The sequence below is a fragment of the Peromyscus californicus genome, unplaced genomic scaffold (genome assembly GCF_007827085.1).
Source record: "Peromyscus californicus insignis strain IS unplaced genomic scaffold, ASM782708v3 Scaffold_8__1_contigs__length_139910024, whole genome shotgun sequence".
Lineage (NCBI taxonomy): Eukaryota > Metazoa > Chordata > Mammalia > Rodentia > Cricetidae > Peromyscus > Peromyscus californicus.
In genome coordinates, this window is record NW_026294606.1 from 12,191,531 (window position 1) to 12,209,769 (window position 18,239).

The following is an 18,239-nucleotide window of genomic DNA, read 5'->3' on the forward strand; positions in this document are numbered from 1 at the left end:
GACTTCCCCATAATGGTGAACGACAACCTGGAATTATAAGCCAAATAAATCCTTTTGTTCCTGAGATTTTTTTTTGTCAAAATATTATATCATGGCAACAGAGACGAGACTAGGACACTGTGGTGGTTTGAATAAAAATGGCCCCACAGGCCCACAGGGAGCAGCACTATTAGGAAGCGTGGCCTTGTTGGAGAAAGTGTGTCACTGGGGGGTGGCTTTGAGGTCTCAGAAGTTCAAGCCATTTCACTTCCTGCTGCCTGCTCATCTAGATGTAGAACTCTCAGTTCCCTCTCCAGCACCATGTCTGCCTGCATGACACCATGTTTCCCACCATGAGGATAATGGACTGAATTGTAAGCCAGTCCCATTGAAATGTTTTCCTTTATAAGAGTTGCCATGGTCATGGTGTCTCTTCACAGCAATAGAAACATCAACTAAGAGAGATACCAACCAAACCAGTTCCCAAAGGACCTCACACAAAAACAAAGAGATTCAGCTGTTCACCCAGTCTTGGCCACAGCCTTGGCACCTCCATAATTCCCACCCCTGGAAGAGTCATCATTACCTGATGCATGTACTCCTCTGGGTGTCCCTGAACTCATCACACCTGCCACTGTGGCTTGCATGTCCTGTCTGGGCTCTCCTGCTCTGACTGCAGGGAGAGTCCACAGCTCAAGGTCATGTCAACACCCTCAACAGTATTGAGGACTCCTGCTTCTTCCTCAGTTCAACACTACAGAGTTAGACATCAACAAGAGCGTGAGGCCACTGTATAAAAGCACAAACTTGAGAAGGATTAAAGAGGCCTCCAGTCCTGACAAACCACCCCCCTACTCCTCCTTACCCCACCTGTGCCCAGAGTTAGCCCAGTACTTCTGCACACACCTGTATAGGCAGCTCTAGAGCAGTGATGTATAAGGGGAGCCTGTCAGTACACAGTAAATCCATCACTCTCTTGGGGCCTTTTAGGACGTAAGTTACATACAAGGCCTTAGTAGTAAGGAAATGTGTGTGGACACATGCATGTTCGTGTGGATGCTTGTGCATATGTGTGCATATGTAGGTCAGAGGTCAACTTCAGGTGTTGGTTTTGAATCACTCTTCACCTCATTCTTTGTGAAACAGGCCTCTCACTGAACCTGGAGCTTGTCAGATAGATTAGACTGACTGGTCTGCAAGCCCCAGGTTCTTCCTGCCCCTGCCTCCCCCGTGCTGGGATTACATGCACATGTGTGCCACCAAGCTTAGTTGTTGGGCATGGGTCCTGGCCATTCAACTCAAGCCCGGTGCTTGCGGGACAAGCACCTTACCGACTAAGCTACCACCCAGACTGAGGGGATGGTTTTCAACAGGAAGTAATATTTTGGGAGTCCCTTGGCTGTTGTCTACCCCGCTCACTTCATTTTCTCCACGGTCCATCCCCACAAGGTGACATCCCTTCCACACATCAACAGGGCTGGCTGTGGGGGCAGGAACAGCACTGCTGCACCTCTATGCCTGGGGCAGCTCTTGATGTTTGGTGGAGGTGCATAAAAATAAATATATGAATATTTGCTGACTATCGGACATCAGTCTTTCTGGTGATTTCATCACTGTGTGTTGGCTGACCCAAGTTCCTCTTGGATGCCCAAGAAGTAACTCAGACTTCCCAGCTCCACTTCTCACTCTGACCCCTCGCTTTGAGGGACCACCACATTTCTCCCTGCTCTAATGGAAGTGACAGCACCAGCAACAGCCAGTCAAGACAATGCTGAAGACCCTTCCTCCATAGGTCTCCCAGAATCAGGAAAGACTTCTCTGTCCCAGCACGGGCACACACCGGCGCAGAGTTGTCCCAATCTTCACTGATGCGGCCAAAGGCTGGAGGATCTGAAGGGAGGTTCACTGAGCCAGTTTCTAGGGTCTGTCTAGCAACAACACAGATTCACAAATAGACTCTCAAGCCGCTTGTGCTCCTCACCCATCCCCAGCGCTGCCTGTGGTGACCGCCACCTCCAAGTCTTACCTGGCTCTCCCCTTATTCTGTGTCTGTTTCCTTCTTGATAAATAGAGTGAACTTAAGATGTCCACATCCACAGCACATCCGAAACCTTCCCCAGCCTACAAGGCCCTCTTTGGCCCGACTCCAGCCCCTCCAGCTGTGTTCTGCACTGTGTTTCTATGCCTCCTCACATGCCAGACCTATCGTGTCTGGGTTACAGCATTTTCCTTAGTGACTTTCCTCCTTCCCAGGCCTGTGGTCTAAGTTCCTGCCATCCCCTCAGACAGCCCGATGATCTGATTTTTAGGTATTTATCTTTGTCTACTGAATTGCTCCCTGCCAACACATTCTGATTTAAACTCACTTGAGTGTTCATTTCCTACTTCCACCCTCCCGTTATGCTAAAATGTAACCTTCAAAGGTCTGGGCATTTCAACTGACTTGTTCATATTTCAGGGTTTACCAAAAGTCCACAAAGCATGTACTTAATGGACACATGCCTCTCCTTCATTTTAGAGTTTTTACTGTGAGTATAAGCTATTTTCTGAATGAAAATGCTTCAAGTCCAATTTGTATGCGCACAGAGGATCCTGGAGCCCAGCACATCAGCTGTCCAAATGCCCAGCCTTGTGGTTGTGTTGATGGAGCTCACTCATGCTTTGCATGAGCTCATGGCTTCTTGTGGGGAAGGAGCCTTCTGTCACATGCTCCATGCTTCAAGCAGGAAACGCTGTCTCATCAGATTCCTGCCTCTTCTCTTCAGCCCTGGTCTTCCGGATACTCCTGGGACACCACTCACAGCTGCTGTGCTCCAATACCTAAAGGCCTGCCCACAGAGGAGATCCTGCCCAAACACTCTCCCTACTTGTCAGTATTTCCCAAGTGTTCTTGTCTTTCTCATTTTCCCACGTGATTTCCTGTCGTACAGGCCCCCTTTAAAAAGCATCACTAAGTTTAATGCTGCTGCTTTGATCTCCTTGGTCTGGGCAGGGGTCCACGAACACAGCCCTGGGTGGCCCCAGGTGTCCAGCATCTGCCCTGGGCTTCTGGAGAATGAGAACTTTCTCTTCCACAGGTGGTCACGACACTCTTCCCACCCTCTATTTACATATGAAGACAGCTGCATTGGCACCTTACAACACTCATTGGTTTCTCCAGAGCCTCTAACAGTATTATCTCAGAGCTGCCCGGCCTTCTCTCCCACTGGAGACTATTTAGCAGCATCCCTGCCCTCCACTCACTGTGTGTCTATAGCAGCTCACCCCCCAACCATGCAAACCAAAAGCCCCCTCCAGGCATGGCCAGGCCTTCCCTGGGGCAAAGATGCCCTCGACTGGAAACCACTGGCTTAGCTGCTGCGTCCTGACCACAAACCTGATATGGTCTGTCTTTTGTCTTTGATCTTACCAGTATATTAAATAACCAAACATTCCCTTATCTATTTGATGATGATTCTCAACAATGAGCAGATGTTGCAGCAATTCCTCCCCAGGGGAGACATAAACAATATTTTCCCCTTCTTCATAAGGTCCCAAAGATTTTTGAGTCCACCAAAATTCACCCTGGGGGACCAATGAGTTCATGAGGCTTAGTGACAGAACATGGGTGAGGATTTTATGGTTAGGAACATGGATGACCCTAAATCAACTGCACCAGAGAATCAGTACCCAGCATGGATGGATGATGGTTTCCCTACAACTACACAGCTAGAATGCCCATTCTCTAGTCTCCCCAACCCACACACGCCAGACCCTCCCTGAGACCCCCAAGCCACATGCAACTAGGCACAATTGCATACAAATGACTGGGAGGAGGGTCTATAGTATCACCTGAGGGTCCAGTGACCCACATCACACCCTCCTTCTCTGAGGCTGGGTCATGGTCCCCAGTCCCCAGACTGGCTCCTGATGGACTCCAGCAAGCTGGAACAGCTAATCTGATGAGGATGCCAGCTGTCTTGCTCTTGGGATAGTGCTGTACAACAGCAGAGGACAGGAGGCCCAGAAGGACGCTTGCATATGATGCCCTTTAAACCTAGAAGGCAGCAAGGATGGGATGTAGAACAGAGGCTGGGAGCAAGCTCTGCTGGGATTCCACCCGGCTCTGCGTGGCCTTGACACCTGTGCGCCTCAGCAATTCTCCTATGGACACAGAAGACACAGTGTCAGAGTAACTAGTGCTTTGGTTATGAATGGAAGGTGGATTCCATGGCAACTGAATGCGGGGTCTCACGGATATGAAGAGGGGGAATAGATGCGCATGCTTGGCAGGAGGGCATGTGCTCACCAAACAGGGACAGACACATCTGTATAAGGAAGAGGAGATGCTTAGCGAGGCCAGGAAGGAACCCAAAGCTCTTACAAATCTGAGAGAGGAGAGATAGAGGGAGGGGAGAGAGGAGAGAGAAGGGGAGAGAGAGAGGAGAGAGAGAGAGAGAGAGAGAGAGAGAGAGAGAGAGAGAGAGAGAGAGAGAGGAAAGAGAGGAGAAAGAGGAAAGAGAGAAGAGAGAAGGGGAGAAAGAGAGAGAGGAGAGAGAGAGAAAGAAAGAGAGAGAGGAGAGAGAGAGAAGAGAGAGAGCGGGAGAAAGAGAGAGCAGAGAGAGAGAGACTATAATGCATGTACATATGAAGGCCTGAGGATGACATCAGTTGTCTTCCTTTCCACATTGTTTTTTGAGACAGGCTCTCTCATTAAACCTAGAGCTCCCTGACTTGATTAGACTGGCTGGCTAGGGAGCACCATGATCCGCCTACCTATCTCGGCTTCCCTAGCCCTGGGATGCAGGGCTGCAGGACAAGCACTTTACTTACTGACTGACTTCTGGACTTGCTTTCCCATTAGACAATCATATGCCAATTCCCCCGTCCTGGGACTCAGGTGGACTGTATGACCCTTGTCCTTTCACAGGTATCAGTGTAACGCTATCTTGTCAGTCAACAACTCCACAGAGGCTGAGCAATAGGTGTGCCTGCCCTTGCAATACAGTGTCTCTGATAGCCACTGAGCTAACGAAAGAATCGCATTTCTCAGGGCAGTCACAGGCAGATCCTTAGATCCTGGAAAGCATGTAAAAAAAACAGACTGCAGAAGCAGTCAGCACTTGACAAATATCTGAATGGACTGTTAACAAACCAGTGGGCAGTGAGTGGGGCTTTAGGTCTGAGCTCCAGCAGTCAGGAGAAGGCTTTCGGTACCCAGAATTCGAGAGGGAAGGACAACTCACGCAAAGAAGATGCTGAGACACACATGCCTGGGGCGTGTTCCAGGATGCCACCAGCCTCATCTCATCTCCCCTCACCTCCTCTCTACCTGTACTCACAAGCCAGAGGCCAGGGCACTCTGCCTGTGTTCTGTCAGGGCAGCACCGTCCAAGCCCAGGACTTACCATCTACTGTGGTTGGGATCAGAGACAACTCCAGTGTTCTAGTTAGTTTATCACCACATGTGTCATGGTTCACATGTCTTCACAGTGAAGAAAAGTCTTTCTCTTTTCTCCTCTCTCCATCCCATTCCTATTCCTGACCTTGACCCTATTTTCTTCCTCTAATGCATGAAACTAAATATAGTTACTTCCTGCGATGAACAGTAGATACTTTCCACAGGTGCCCTCAGCATGACACTTACAAATTTTCAAACACTGTTTCTCAGGGAACTTTTAAGGTTAAATCCTGGAGATGCCCTGGTCATGTTTCTATCAGCCAGAGAAGGCACAGCCTTGTAGCAGAGAGTGTCTGTTTAAAGAAACAACTTATATCCATTGTCAAAGCACTGACATTGAACTGTAGCAACATTGCCATGCTTGTGAGAAGCTCATCAAACATGGAGATTTACTTAATGAAGTACACAACAGCCTTTTTGTGCTTAGAGACACTAGGCAGCACTTTAGCCCCATGTTTTCAACCATTTTCAATAGGGATGACCCAACAAAAACCACCATTAAAAAGTGGCCCCAAATAGATCAAGAAAATGGTGACTGTTTCTGCTGTGAGACAAGAAGAGGGCCACTGTCCTGTGATTGTCAACTTGACACAGCCTGGAGTCATCTGGAAGGAAGAGTCTCAACTGAAGGGTTGCCTGGGTCAGACTGGCCTGCATCCATGTCTGTGAGAGACTGTCATAACTGATGGTTTATGTGGGAAGGCCCAGCCCACCAGAGGCAGCACAATCCCTAGGCAAATGATCCTAGGCTGTGTAAGAAAGCTGGCTACACACGAGTCTGAGAGTAAGCCAACAAGCAGCGTTCTTACATGGTTTCTCTTTCAAGTTCCCACTTAGGTACCCACCCTGACTCCTTTCAATGACAGACTGTGTCCTGGAAGTGTAAACAAAGCACACCATTTCCTCCCGCAAGCTGCTTTTGGTCAGAGTGTTTTATCACAGAAACAGAATGAAATCACTTAGCGCATGTCTACAAACAGCCGCAAAGGTGCCGTGGTCGACTGGGGTTGCGAAGACATTTTAGTGAATAGTGAAGTGCGTGTGCGCACACGCACACACTTGCCAGAGATCAGCCTTCGCTGTTGTTCCTCAGATTCCAGCCATTTTGTTTTCTGAGACAGCTCTCTTACTGGCTTGGAGCTTTCCAAACTGGCTAGACCGGCCAGTCAGCCCCAGAGATCCACCTGTTCTTACCTCCCCAGAGCTGAGAAGTGTGAGCCACTACACCCGCTGCTACTGGTGTTGTGGTTTTGTAGGTGTGCGTGGGACTGAACTCAGGTCGTTGTGCTTGCAAGGCAAATACCTTACCAACCGGGCTACTCACCCCAGAATCAGGGAACAGTGAATCCTTAAATAAGGAATCCATGAACAGAGTTCATTGGCTCTAGGTAATTTCCTCCCTTCTCTCCACACTTCCATGAAAAGACACAGAACGTGGCCTCGGCAGTTTTGAGAAAACCTGTATGTGTTAAGACTATATTCAACTATGCTCAACTCCCACTTATTAAACCTGTTATTTCCTGCACTTCATAGCTGGACATGAACAAGAAGAGTAGTCTGTGCCATGTACCCTTTTTGTAATTAGCACTGGGCTATTTCCTTGTTATCGAAGGGGCTCTGATCAGTGGGGTCAAGGCTTCGGCCCATTAGGAGGCCACTGGAGCAGGGCTTCTGCAGGTGAGGCTCCCCCGCTTTGTAGACCCGCCTCCCCGCCTGCCATCCCACCGCCTGCAGGACACTTCTAGCAGTTCTCAGCTACGTAAAACTGCTGGTGTCCCCACACTTGGCCACAAGAACCCCTGGTGTAATGTGGACTGTGGCTGGAGAAAAAAACACCACCCAAGGGTAACTTCCGCCTAGTCTGGGCAACACAGGGAAACAAAATCAGGAAGATGCAAATACAAGTTCACGGCACTTGAAGCCACACGGCCACCCCGATGCAAAACAACCCCACTCAAGTGTACCTGGGAAGTTTCCTTGCAGCTTTAGGCTGAGTAAATTAAATGCCAGAACTTCATTAAAAAGAAAAACTTCCTCTGGGGGTTAGGTTAATTTTCATGAAAAAGAGGGAAGAACCCAGCCTAGAGGGAGAGTCAGTCTCGCTAGGCTAGTCAGGCGGGTTGGTGAGAGAGAAATAATAAAGGAAAGGGAGGTGCCACAGGGTTACCCCACAGCACCGGGCTCTGCAGCTAACCGCAGCAACTGCTCTTCCTGGAGCTGTGAGCATTCACACGGCTTCTAGGTGGGATCTCACCATGCAGAAAACACATGGGCACAAGGCCGAGGCCTGAGCAGGAAGAATGGGACCCAGGGGATGCTGAGCCTGAACTGCGCAGGACAGCTGCATTGGTTTCAGTGGCAGATGGGTGCTTTTCCTCGGGGATGCTGTCCTGTAGGGGTCTGGCCACCAGCCTTCCCGTACCCTGCCTGGATGTCACAGCGCACGGACACCGAGCCTCTCAAGGGGGAGCCACACTTCTCTGAGGAGCACCTCTCTCTTCTGTACTGACAGCAAGCATAGGAGACTTCTCAGAGTACAGAGGCCTGTCCTTCACAGAGGAAGCACAGCCGAGGCTGGCCTGCATAATGGCCACCGCCATTCAGAAACAGCCAATAAAACGCACAAAAGCACGTCCTGATACTTCAAAACCAGATCAGTGTGAGGCAGCTTCAGAGCAGAGAACCCCAAAACACACCTGGCAGAGGCTGACCTCAGACTCCACAGGCAAGTTCCCTAAGCTGGTCTCTACGCCGGCCTCACATTAGCACAGGTCACAGAGGATGCCTGTTGTCAACAGATATTAACTGTTTGCTTGCAAACATCAACTTAACCCACTTAAGTGCACTTAATATTTGTACACACTTGTGTACCTGTGGGTGTGCATATGTGTGGAGGCCAGAGATCAATCTCACTATTGTTCCTCAGGTGTCATCCACCATGTACTTTGAGCCCTAGGGATCTGCCTCTCTCCACACTTCCCCAGCACCGGAATTACACAGTGCCAGCCATTCAGCTTTTTAAATGAGTCCTGGGGACTGAACTCAGGTCTTTGTGATTGCTTGACAAGCACCTTACCAACTACGCTATCTCCACAGCTTCTAGTGCACTTAATTTTCAAATCTAAATCTCAGCTCCATTGGACAGACCTGCTGAACGGATACCACAAGCTAGTCAGCCAGTGCTGTGCCAGGGAGAACACGAATAAATGTGCTTGTTTCCCTGGCAACATGAAGGGAGAAGAAAGTTCTGGAACGAAAGGTGCCAGGATGTAGCCAGGACTGCCTATGCCCCGGCTCTCCAGTCTACTTTTTGTGTCTTCTGGTGACCAGCTGACAGGGCTTGCAGATGGTACCCCTGGAACAAGGAAGAGAACGCTCTCAGGTCGAGCTTCTGCGTTCCCAGGGCGCCGGCTCCACACATGCCTTTAGACCAGCGAAGACTCAGCAAGGAGGCCGGAGAACAGGAAGCTGGTACAAACGTCTCTCTTGGTGATTTGAAGCAGGAAACTTGAAAACTTCTGCTAGAAGCCAGCATTTTCCCAAGAGGGAAGCAGGTAGAGCACATTCCCCCTGGCCAGGCAGGTAGAGCAAACTGAACAGCTCCTTGGCACAGCAGAGAAGCCAACCAGGGTGAACCATCCAAGCCACTCCCCACGTATCAGTAACCCCAGTGCCTTACAGTAAAATGGAAGGCAGAGACAGGAGAAATCCCCGAAGTGTGTGGCCAGGAAGCCCATATATGCAGCATTGAACAACAAAGAGGCTGACATTCACTCAGGGCTGTCTTCTGACATGCACATGTGCACCAAGGCATACACGTGTCAGTACACACACACACACACACACACACACACACACACACACACACACACACAAACACAAACACACATATCCAGGTATATACACATATATACATCTATCATCTATCATCTACTATCTATCTATCTATCTATCTATCTATCTATCTATCTATCTATCTATCTCTATCTCTCTCTCCTCTGTCTCTCTCACACACACATGCACACCATACACACAGGTATATACATATACACACATACACATACATGTACACTCACACATAAAATGCCAACAACAGACCAAGTACCAGACATTTCATGATAAAAGTGTCTTCTAGCTTTCACCACCATCATCTTGGGTCAAAGCAACCAGGGCAAGGGAACAGCCAAGTTACAGTATTCCTTTGGTTCCCACCTCAAGCCCCAAGAAGCTCCAACTCAAAGAAGCCCAGTTAGGTGGCCAGGGTGGAGGTTGCAGTGGACACCATGACCAGCAGACTCCACTGTGTCTAGGACACGGGGGCCTGGCTGAAGCTGCTCAAGTCTAGGCACTATTTTTACTTCCCCATCTGCCCACCTCATGAGAACAATCGACACAGGGCCCTCAAGGCCCCGAGAGAAGCCGAGCAACCCAAGTTAGACACAAAGGACATGCCGTGCCCGCTCAAGGAAACCCAGGTTTTCTGAAATTCGTGACTATAAAATATTCCAGGAAATTTCGATGAGCTCCTGTGATTTCATGACTGTATCTGAATACACAAATTATCCCCAAAGCTCAAAGAAAGCGGCAAAGGTTTTGTAAGCAGGAAGAAATATAGTTTTGTCACATGAGAACTATAGGAATTGTCAAGTCCTCCACAGCTCGATGAATGTAGCCAGGACACGGTGTGCACCAGGGAAGCACACACACACTCAGCTACTGGCGTGGCCTCTCGTGCTGGTCCATCGCAGTGAGCTCTAGGGTCACAGTGTTGATTGCTGCAGATCTGACTTACCTTCCTGGACTCACAGAAGGCCTGGGCACCAGGCCCCGGGGGGCATGGAGCGTGGAAAGCACCAAGCTGGCGGGCTTGAAAACGGGATGGCTGCCGTGGAGAACGGGCAGAGGAGAGCAGTGGGGCTTCCTGCTGTTGACTGGTGTCTGTAACTAGGGAAGTGGCTTTTCCTCAAAGTGTCAGTAAGCAAGACAAGACAGAAAGCAGAAGTGAGGGGCCCCGGGACGGCCCGCTTGTTAATTTCATATTCAAAATGAAGCTCGAGTCGGAAGGCAGGGATCCCATACAAACACCCGCCCGCCGAGAAGAGTCAGTGGAGATGGCGGTCCCCGGCACACAGTTTCCCACACATTTCCCACACATCCTGGTTAAAACCATGTACCAAATTTAAGGTATATCAAATTTTCTTCTCATTTTTGTTTTTATTGTAAACCATGTTTGACGATTTAATAATTCTGTTGATAATTTTAAAGGCTCGAAATGGGTTTTATTAATTTTTGTTTGCAGTTTCCTATTTTGGGTTTCAAAGTTTTCGCCAATGTGGTTTAAGATTAATTTACTAGAATTCCACGGAGCACCCTCACCTAAGACTGTAGGAGGCGGACTCGACACACTCCTTTCATCTGATGAATCATCATGGTTTGGGTGTGCCACCCAAAGGTTCAGGTGCTGGAAGCTTGGCTGGGCTGGGGCATGTTTGAGTGGCAGAACTTTTAAGGTGGGGTCTGGTGTGAGGGGGTGAGTCCACTGGGGTACCATCCTTGGAAACGATGAACGACTAGCTAAGAGCACTAAGTTAAGTGTAGCGGGCTGGCTTAGTTACTGACAGTAGATGGTCATAAATCGAGGTCATCCCAACAATCTGGTCCCATCCATCACCTTCTTCTACCACTTGGTGCCACCGGGCAGGGTTGCATGGCTGTGAGGTGCTCTGCCTGAACGTGGGTTTTTAAGCCCTACACTGTTAGCTGAATTAAACTGCTTTTCTTTCTAAAGTACTTACTCTCAGGAATTTGGCTACAGCAGTGGACTCCGTGTTAGGAATTTCCCTCTAAGCTCTACTTTGGGTATCATTCTCAAAATGTTGGTAACCTGCAGTTTCATTTTTTAAAAGAAATATTTTTGTGTGTATTTGAATAGTTTGCCTACATAGTTGTATGTGTATCACGTGTGTGCCTGGTACCCTTGGATGTCAGAAGAGGATATCAGGTCTCTTGGGAATGAAGTTACAGATAGTCGTGAGCGGTCAGGATGTTGGGAATCAAACCTGGGTCCTCTGCAAGAGCAACAAGTGCTGAACTAATTAATGAATTTTCATTTTTATGCTATTCAAAATATTTTAAGAGTTCTTCTGAGACTTTTTTTTTTGACTCACAGGTTGTACCAAAGCCCATTATTTAGTTGCCGGTTAAATTTTTGTTGTGGACATATGGTTTAATTTTGTTGTGTTCTAAAAATAATTCACATGGCTTTTAAAACTTGAACTTAACAAATTTTCTAAGCAAGCATTTTATTTGGGTAACTATTCCATGTCAGCGGGAGAGGAATGCATTCTTCTGTTGTTAGACTAACCATTGCACAAAGGTCAGGTCAACTGACAGTGTTGCCCTGGCCTTTTTTATTATTATTGCTTTTCTATTTGATCTGTTATAGAAAGAGAGAAACTTATTCCAGATCCTGGTGTTGGCGCTGTCTCTTTATGTCTTCGGCTTTGTCAAGGTTTACCTTGTGAATTTTGGTGCCCTGTTGATCTGTGCATACATGTTTAGGGCTGCTGTGTCTCCTTGGATGTCTAACCCTTTTGCTATTACGCAACCATTTCCTTGAAGCCCTGACCCCATTTACTGTAGAGGTTTTTGTTCTGTAAGTGATTCAGTAAGTGTGGAGTACAGGGGAAAAGGGCCAGCCAAGGAAACTCACCCTGGCCCTGAAACCAGAGCCAGCCAAAGAAACACGTTAGCCCTGAACCCAGAACCCAAGAAACACACCCTGACCCTGAAACCAGAGCCACAGAAACACACTTTGGCCCTAGAATCAGAGCCAGTGAAAGAAATACACTCTGGCCGTAAAGCTAGAGCCAAAAGGCTATAAAGAGCCAGTGAAAGAAACACAGTTTGGCCCTGAAACCAGAGCCAGCTCTGCCCCTGACCAACGAAACCAACCAATCCTGAGCAGAAAATCTCCCTGGAGAAACGTCACCCTAAGAAGCCCTATATAAGCCTCTCTGTTTGGTCAGTTGTGGGCTCTCCTTTTCCACCCTGGTGGAGACAGCCACTCTCCTGGACTCTTCCTTCCCAAATAAATCTCTTTCTTAAAAGAGTTTTGGGTGAAGATCTCCTTTCGCTGGTGTGCAGCAGAAGAACCTTTGCTGAGACTTTCCAGTAGGGGGACTGAGCAGAAAAAAGTAACTTTTCCCCGAAGCTGGAGGAGATTGCTACATTTCTGTAGCTCCAGGTATAGCCTGACTACCGTGCAAGTCAGGGTACCTTTCCCTCCAGAGCTGTAACACTTGCAAGGAGGCTTCTGACATTCCCACTTGGGAATTCCTAGCTGGGCTGTAGCTCTGACAATGTGTTTTTTGCCTTGGAGAGGTACCTGTCTTGTGCAGAAGGCTCTGGGTGCTTTCCATACTTACTGCTTGCCCTCTCCCTGGCCTCTTTCTCAGATCTTCACTGTGAGAACCTAGTGAAGGTGTGTATTAACTACAGCTTTTTACTCTATCTTCTGATATTTTGATACCCAGGGACTTGCTGATGTTAGGGGTGCTATCCATCCCAGCACTGAGCAATCTCTAGAGAAAGTGAAACACTCCGTATGTAAACAAACCAATCCAAAGTTTACCTTGAACCACTTTTATCAGGCTGTCATATGCCAACCTATTGGTCACCTATTCTGATTACTCTACAGGAGCAGGCAACCAGGGAAGGCCCTCTTCACCAGAGCCTGACATCACTTTGTAAACCAACTAGCCCTGTGCCTGCTCGGCTCTGTCTTCTCGTGCTTTCCTACAGGAAGCACAGGAGAGGCTCTGCCCGCCCCCCCCCCCCCCCGAAGTCCCTCATGAGCTCAGGACTCAGCCCTGTGCTGTTTCTCCATGTTGTCCTCCAAGGCACAGAGTATTGTTTGTTTGGAGGGATCTGTGAGCACACATGACCTCCCTGTGACAATCTGGGTTTGATGTCCTGCTCCATCCATGATTCTTTTCGAAGACGAGCCCACTGGGAGTCTACATAGTTACTCAAAGGAAATGAAAGGCTAGAGCCAACAGGGAAAATGAACAGCAGAAAGAGAATGTTTACTCAAGCATTGTTCAACAAAGGTAACTGAACAAAGACTTTTTTGTTTGTTTTTGAGACAAGGTTTCTCTGTGTAGCTTTGGAGCCTTTCCTGGAACTCACTCTGTAGCCCAGGCTGGCCTTGAACTCACAGAGATCCACCTGCCTCTGCCTCCCGAGTGCTGGGCTTAAAGGTGTCCACCACCCGGCTCTGAACAAAGACTTTTAAACCACAGTTGTCTATTAGGGAAAAAAGAGTCAGGAATGGAAAGGCACTGGGGATCAGCTGACTGAGGTTATATGTGGAGGGGTAAAGACCAGAAAATAAATGGCAGCTATTGTTCTGAGTGACAAAGAGGGCAGATGTGAGTCTGTAAGGGACTCACAAGACGAGGCAATAGCTTGAGAAAAAGGGGACAGAACTTAAAAAATCCTAAAAGTCAAAGAAGATCCAAGATAAGCAACACTGATATCCCACAAAAATACAGCGTTAAATAAAGGGGTGAATGCATGCTTCAGTTAGAAGTACATTTTCAGAACAAAAGAGGCCTCATCTCGAGGGGTAAAAGGAACATCCCAAGACTAAAGGAAAAGTAAATGACCCAACCTCAGCTGAAAATAGGACCAATTCCTACTTCCGGGCATGCATCTCAGGGATTTGAAATCAGTGTGTGGATGAGACGCCGCATGCTTGCTGTTCGCCGAACTACTACCCACAATAGCTAAGAGGCAGAACAGCCTAAGGGTCCACCAATGGATGAGTGGATAAAACAATACGGTAGGCATAGGCTGTAGAGTGCTGTCTCGGTATGAAAAGGAAGTGAACTCTGCCACTTGTAACAAATACATAGAGCTTGAGGATATGAAATGAGTTGGGTATAGAGATACAATATGCATTATCACTTAGATGCTGGGGAATTCTTTCCTCAGAGCTGAAACACTCCCTCCTGGAGGGACAGGCTCATAAAACTTAAGGGAAAGAAAGTCAGGGAAAGGAGACCTCTCTTGGGAGCTGCCGGCAAGCTGGGCAGGGGGTTCTACAGATGCTCCACCTTGGTGAGCTTTTTGGTGAAGTGGCTGCCTTTGAGCCCCTGTGCTCCTATTGGCCACCCCCATCTTTTTCCCATAGTACCAATAAACCTGCTAATTCACCAGGCTAGACTTGGTCCAAATGATTACTTTGGGATGAGCAGACATTTGCTCATGTCTCCCCAAGAAAGGTCAACGAAACAGCAGTGAACTCAAGAACACTGAAACACAATCATAGGAACAGAATGCTGGTTTCCAGTGGGTTGGGGTGTGGCCAGGAGGCAGGGAGTGGTGGTCTTGGGGTCTGAGGCCAGGAGTATGCTAATGAGCTTGATCTGGTCACTCCTGGCTGCTTAGACACAGCCTAGCACCATGGGATTCTTGTTGACCAGACCTCAATCTCAGAAGACAGAGGGCAGTGTCTACATAACAGCCCAGGAGAAGGTGGCCCAGCTGGACTCAGGGCTGAGCAGAAGGGAATTTTAGAGCTTGGAATAAACTGTAAGAAAGTCACTCTGTCTTTACCAGAGGAAGAGGAGGGCACAGGAGGGCTGCCTATCTTCTAAACAACTGCTTCATAGCCTTGGCGGTTCTTACAAACTCAGACACAGAGCCCATGGCAGCCAGCAGAAGCTGTGTAAGGCCCCCTATGCCTCCCAGTGTTGCTGGGGACCACTCCTTGGCACCAGCAAGTTCAGCCACAAGAACAGCAGCTCCACCACATGCCAGGGTTTGATCACTTTCCCTAACGTACCAGTGGGGTCCCAAGCCCTCCAGAATCTTCAGATCTCTAGGGGCTGGGCTCAGAAATCAGATTTTCTGAGCAGCTCTCGGGTAAGGCCAGCAGGCAGCCTGCACAGAGAGTGCCTGGCACTCTGGTCTCCATAAGGAGGCTGGGGCTCTGAACTAACTCCTGAAATATAGGACAACCACACAGCTGCTGACTGGAGGGGAATTATCGAAGCAAAATATTCACATTTTCCCTGGGGTTCTAAGGAAGTCCTGAGGAAGGCCAGCATTCGGGGAAACAGTTGTCATAGTTCGTCTTGACTGACAGCTTGATGGATTCAGAGTCACCATGGAAACAAATCTCTGGGCCCGTCTGTGAGGTTCTCTCTAGATTAGGTTAAGGGGAGAGGACCCATCCTTATGGATGGCACCGTTCTATCGGCTGGGGTCTCAGACTGAATAAGGAGAAAGCAGGCTGAGCACCAACATTTGTTGCTCCCGGATTCATCACTGAAGATGCAATGTGATCAGGGGCCTCAAGCTCCCAGCGCCACATCATCCCTGCCTTGATGGACTGGATCCTTAAATTGTGAGGCAAAATATGCCCTTCTCTTCTTAAGCTGCCTTGTGTGTGTGTGTGTGTGTGTGTGTCGGGGGTGTGTGTGTGTGTCACAGCAGTGAGAAGAATAACCAATACACTCTTTCAGTTAAAATTCCTCCACCACGAATCCTCAGACACGGGTTTTGTTAAAAGGATCATTCTGGAAGAAGTCACGATGGTGCTAGGAGCTGTCAATGGAGCCCAGCGATGGCTGGGGTAACTGGGCCAGCCCAGGCTGCTGCATTTCCTGACAGTAGGCTGATTCACGGGAAGGAGGAAGTCTCCTAATCTGCAAGGCCCCTCAGAGCAACACCTCTTGTGGTGTTTTATCTTCTCCCAAACTACACAGCACAGGAATTCTAGAGGCAGGCTACTCGGTCTCTTACCAGACTCCAAGTGAGCAGGTGGAGGGGCTGGATCTTGAGGAGACTCACGGGGCCCAGTGTGAGGGGCCCCTAATCCCTGTGACAGCCCCAAGTCCCCCTCACTTCTGTCCACCAAAAGAACTTAATGATGTTCTGGCCTCTTGCTGGTCTCAGGGACCTTCCAGCTGCTCTCAGATTGCATCGTAGCAGATGGGGCTCTGTCCCAGCAAATCATCTTACTCTTCTATAGTCAAAAGAGCTGAATGGGGCAACTTGCTCAACATGGCCTTTACAGCTTGTCCCCACAAGGGACACGATCCCTCTTTGCACAATGTTGATGCTCTCTCTCTCTCTCTCTCTCTCTCTCTGTGTGTGTGTGTGTGTGTGTGTGTGTGTGTGTGTGTGTGTGTGTGTGTGTGTATGGACATGCATGTGGCATGTGTGAACTACCAGGAATTAAAAACCCCAGGCCTCATGCATTTTAGGCATGTGCTTTTACCACTGAACTCCAATCGAGACCTTGATTATTTTTTTAAAGCTGCAGAGAAATGAACAAATACCAAGGATCTTCCTAAAAACTCTAAATCCTCCTAAACAAACAAAAAAATAAGCTTTGTGAGTGTCTATCCCTAAACTGGCCCTTTATGTCATTGCTGTGCCCTGTCCCAAGGGTCAGGGGGCATCACGGAAGAGGGGGTGGAAAGAATGCAACAGCCACAGGAAGGGGAGGAGAGCTGGGCCATGTCCTAGCTATTGCATGCAAGAACTCACAGAGGTGTGTTACCTGCGGAGCCTGCACAGGGTCAGGCCACTCAACTTTCCAGCACTGACTGGGGAGGGGGCAGTGAAGGTCCAGCCCTAGCTGAGAAGTTACTGGCAGTCGATGGCTGCTGAGGGAGAGAGGGAGGGAGACATTTTTCCTTGGGGGTGCAGCTGCCGGCAGGTTGCCCATGTTCTAGTGCACAGCTCTGCATCCTTGTAGGAACTGGCAACCCTGACCGGTCTCAGTGGCTTAGTAAAGGAAGAGGAGGAGGAGATGAGGAGAGAAGGGTAGTGAGAAGGGGAAGGAGGAAGGAGGAAGAGATGAAGGTGGGAGGGGCTTGTTGAGAGGGAGAATGTTGGGTGAATCCAATCAAAACACACTATATGACTATGTATGAAATTCTCAAGGAATAAATAAAAATACTATTTAAAAACGATGATTTCAGGGACTGAGTGCTGCACAGACAGTATCTGAAAAGGACTGGCTGACAGGCACCCCCTACCTCAGGCAGCACCCAGCTCTGCAGCTGCTTGAGCCCTCGGCATTGTGTGGAACATGCCTGTTGTTTGGTTACTTTTCCATTGCTGCAGAGACACACGACCAAGGCAACTTAGAAATGAAGACGGTTGTTGAGGCTTTCAGAGCGGAAGGTTCGAGTCTATGATCACCGCGGTGGGGAACATGGCAGCAGGCAGGCACGGCACTGGAGCGGCAGCTGAGAGCTTGCATTTTAATCCACAAGCAGAGGGGCTCATACGGTCCACTCAGTGGCACGCTACTTATGAGTCATAAGGAAAACTGAACGGGTTCCAGTGGTTGCCTTGCTCAAGTCTTACAAACAAGAACCCCACCACTAAGAATTGTAACAAATCCTCACCTTCTCACCTTAAACAGAGGGGTTGGTTCAGTGAACTCGTAGCCCTCACAGCCACAGCTTCCTGAAGATTGACCCAGCCTCAGAGAATATTCAGACACCCACTCTGTCTCTGTCCTGAATATATGCACACTTCACTGTCCTTCATGCCCTGGTTCCCTGACAGTACCATATATTTACACAGCATTCACTATGTGTTAGGTGTTAGAGGTAATCTTAGAGATGGATAAGGTGTGTGTGAAGATGGGTGTGATGGTTTGAATGAAAATGTCCCCTGCTGGGGGATGTCTTTCTGTATGCTGTGAATATATGTTGTTCTCATTGGTTAATAAATAAGCTGCTTTGGCCTATGGCAAAAGGCAGCTTGGAGGCAGGAGGGAAATCCAAGGAGA

The 18,239-nt window shown here is 48.7% G+C and overlaps 1 protein-coding gene across 5 annotated transcripts in view; it reads right to left on the minus strand.

The window, feature by feature from the left end:
• Positions 1 to 18,239, minus strand: part of Syk (spleen associated tyrosine kinase) — a 76,553-nt gene that overhangs the window by 48,220 nt on the left and 10,094 nt on the right. For 3 of the 5 annotated variants that reach the window (XM_052728643.1, XM_052728638.1, XM_052728641.1), the window contains exon 1: positions 10,212 to 10,354. The exons of the other annotated variants lie outside the window; for them this stretch is intronic. The gene's annotated coding sequence lies outside the window, so the exon portion shown is untranslated. Of the gene's footprint in view, positions 1 to 10,211; positions 10,355 to 18,239 lie in introns of those variants that run through there. 5 annotated transcript variants of the gene reach the window in all.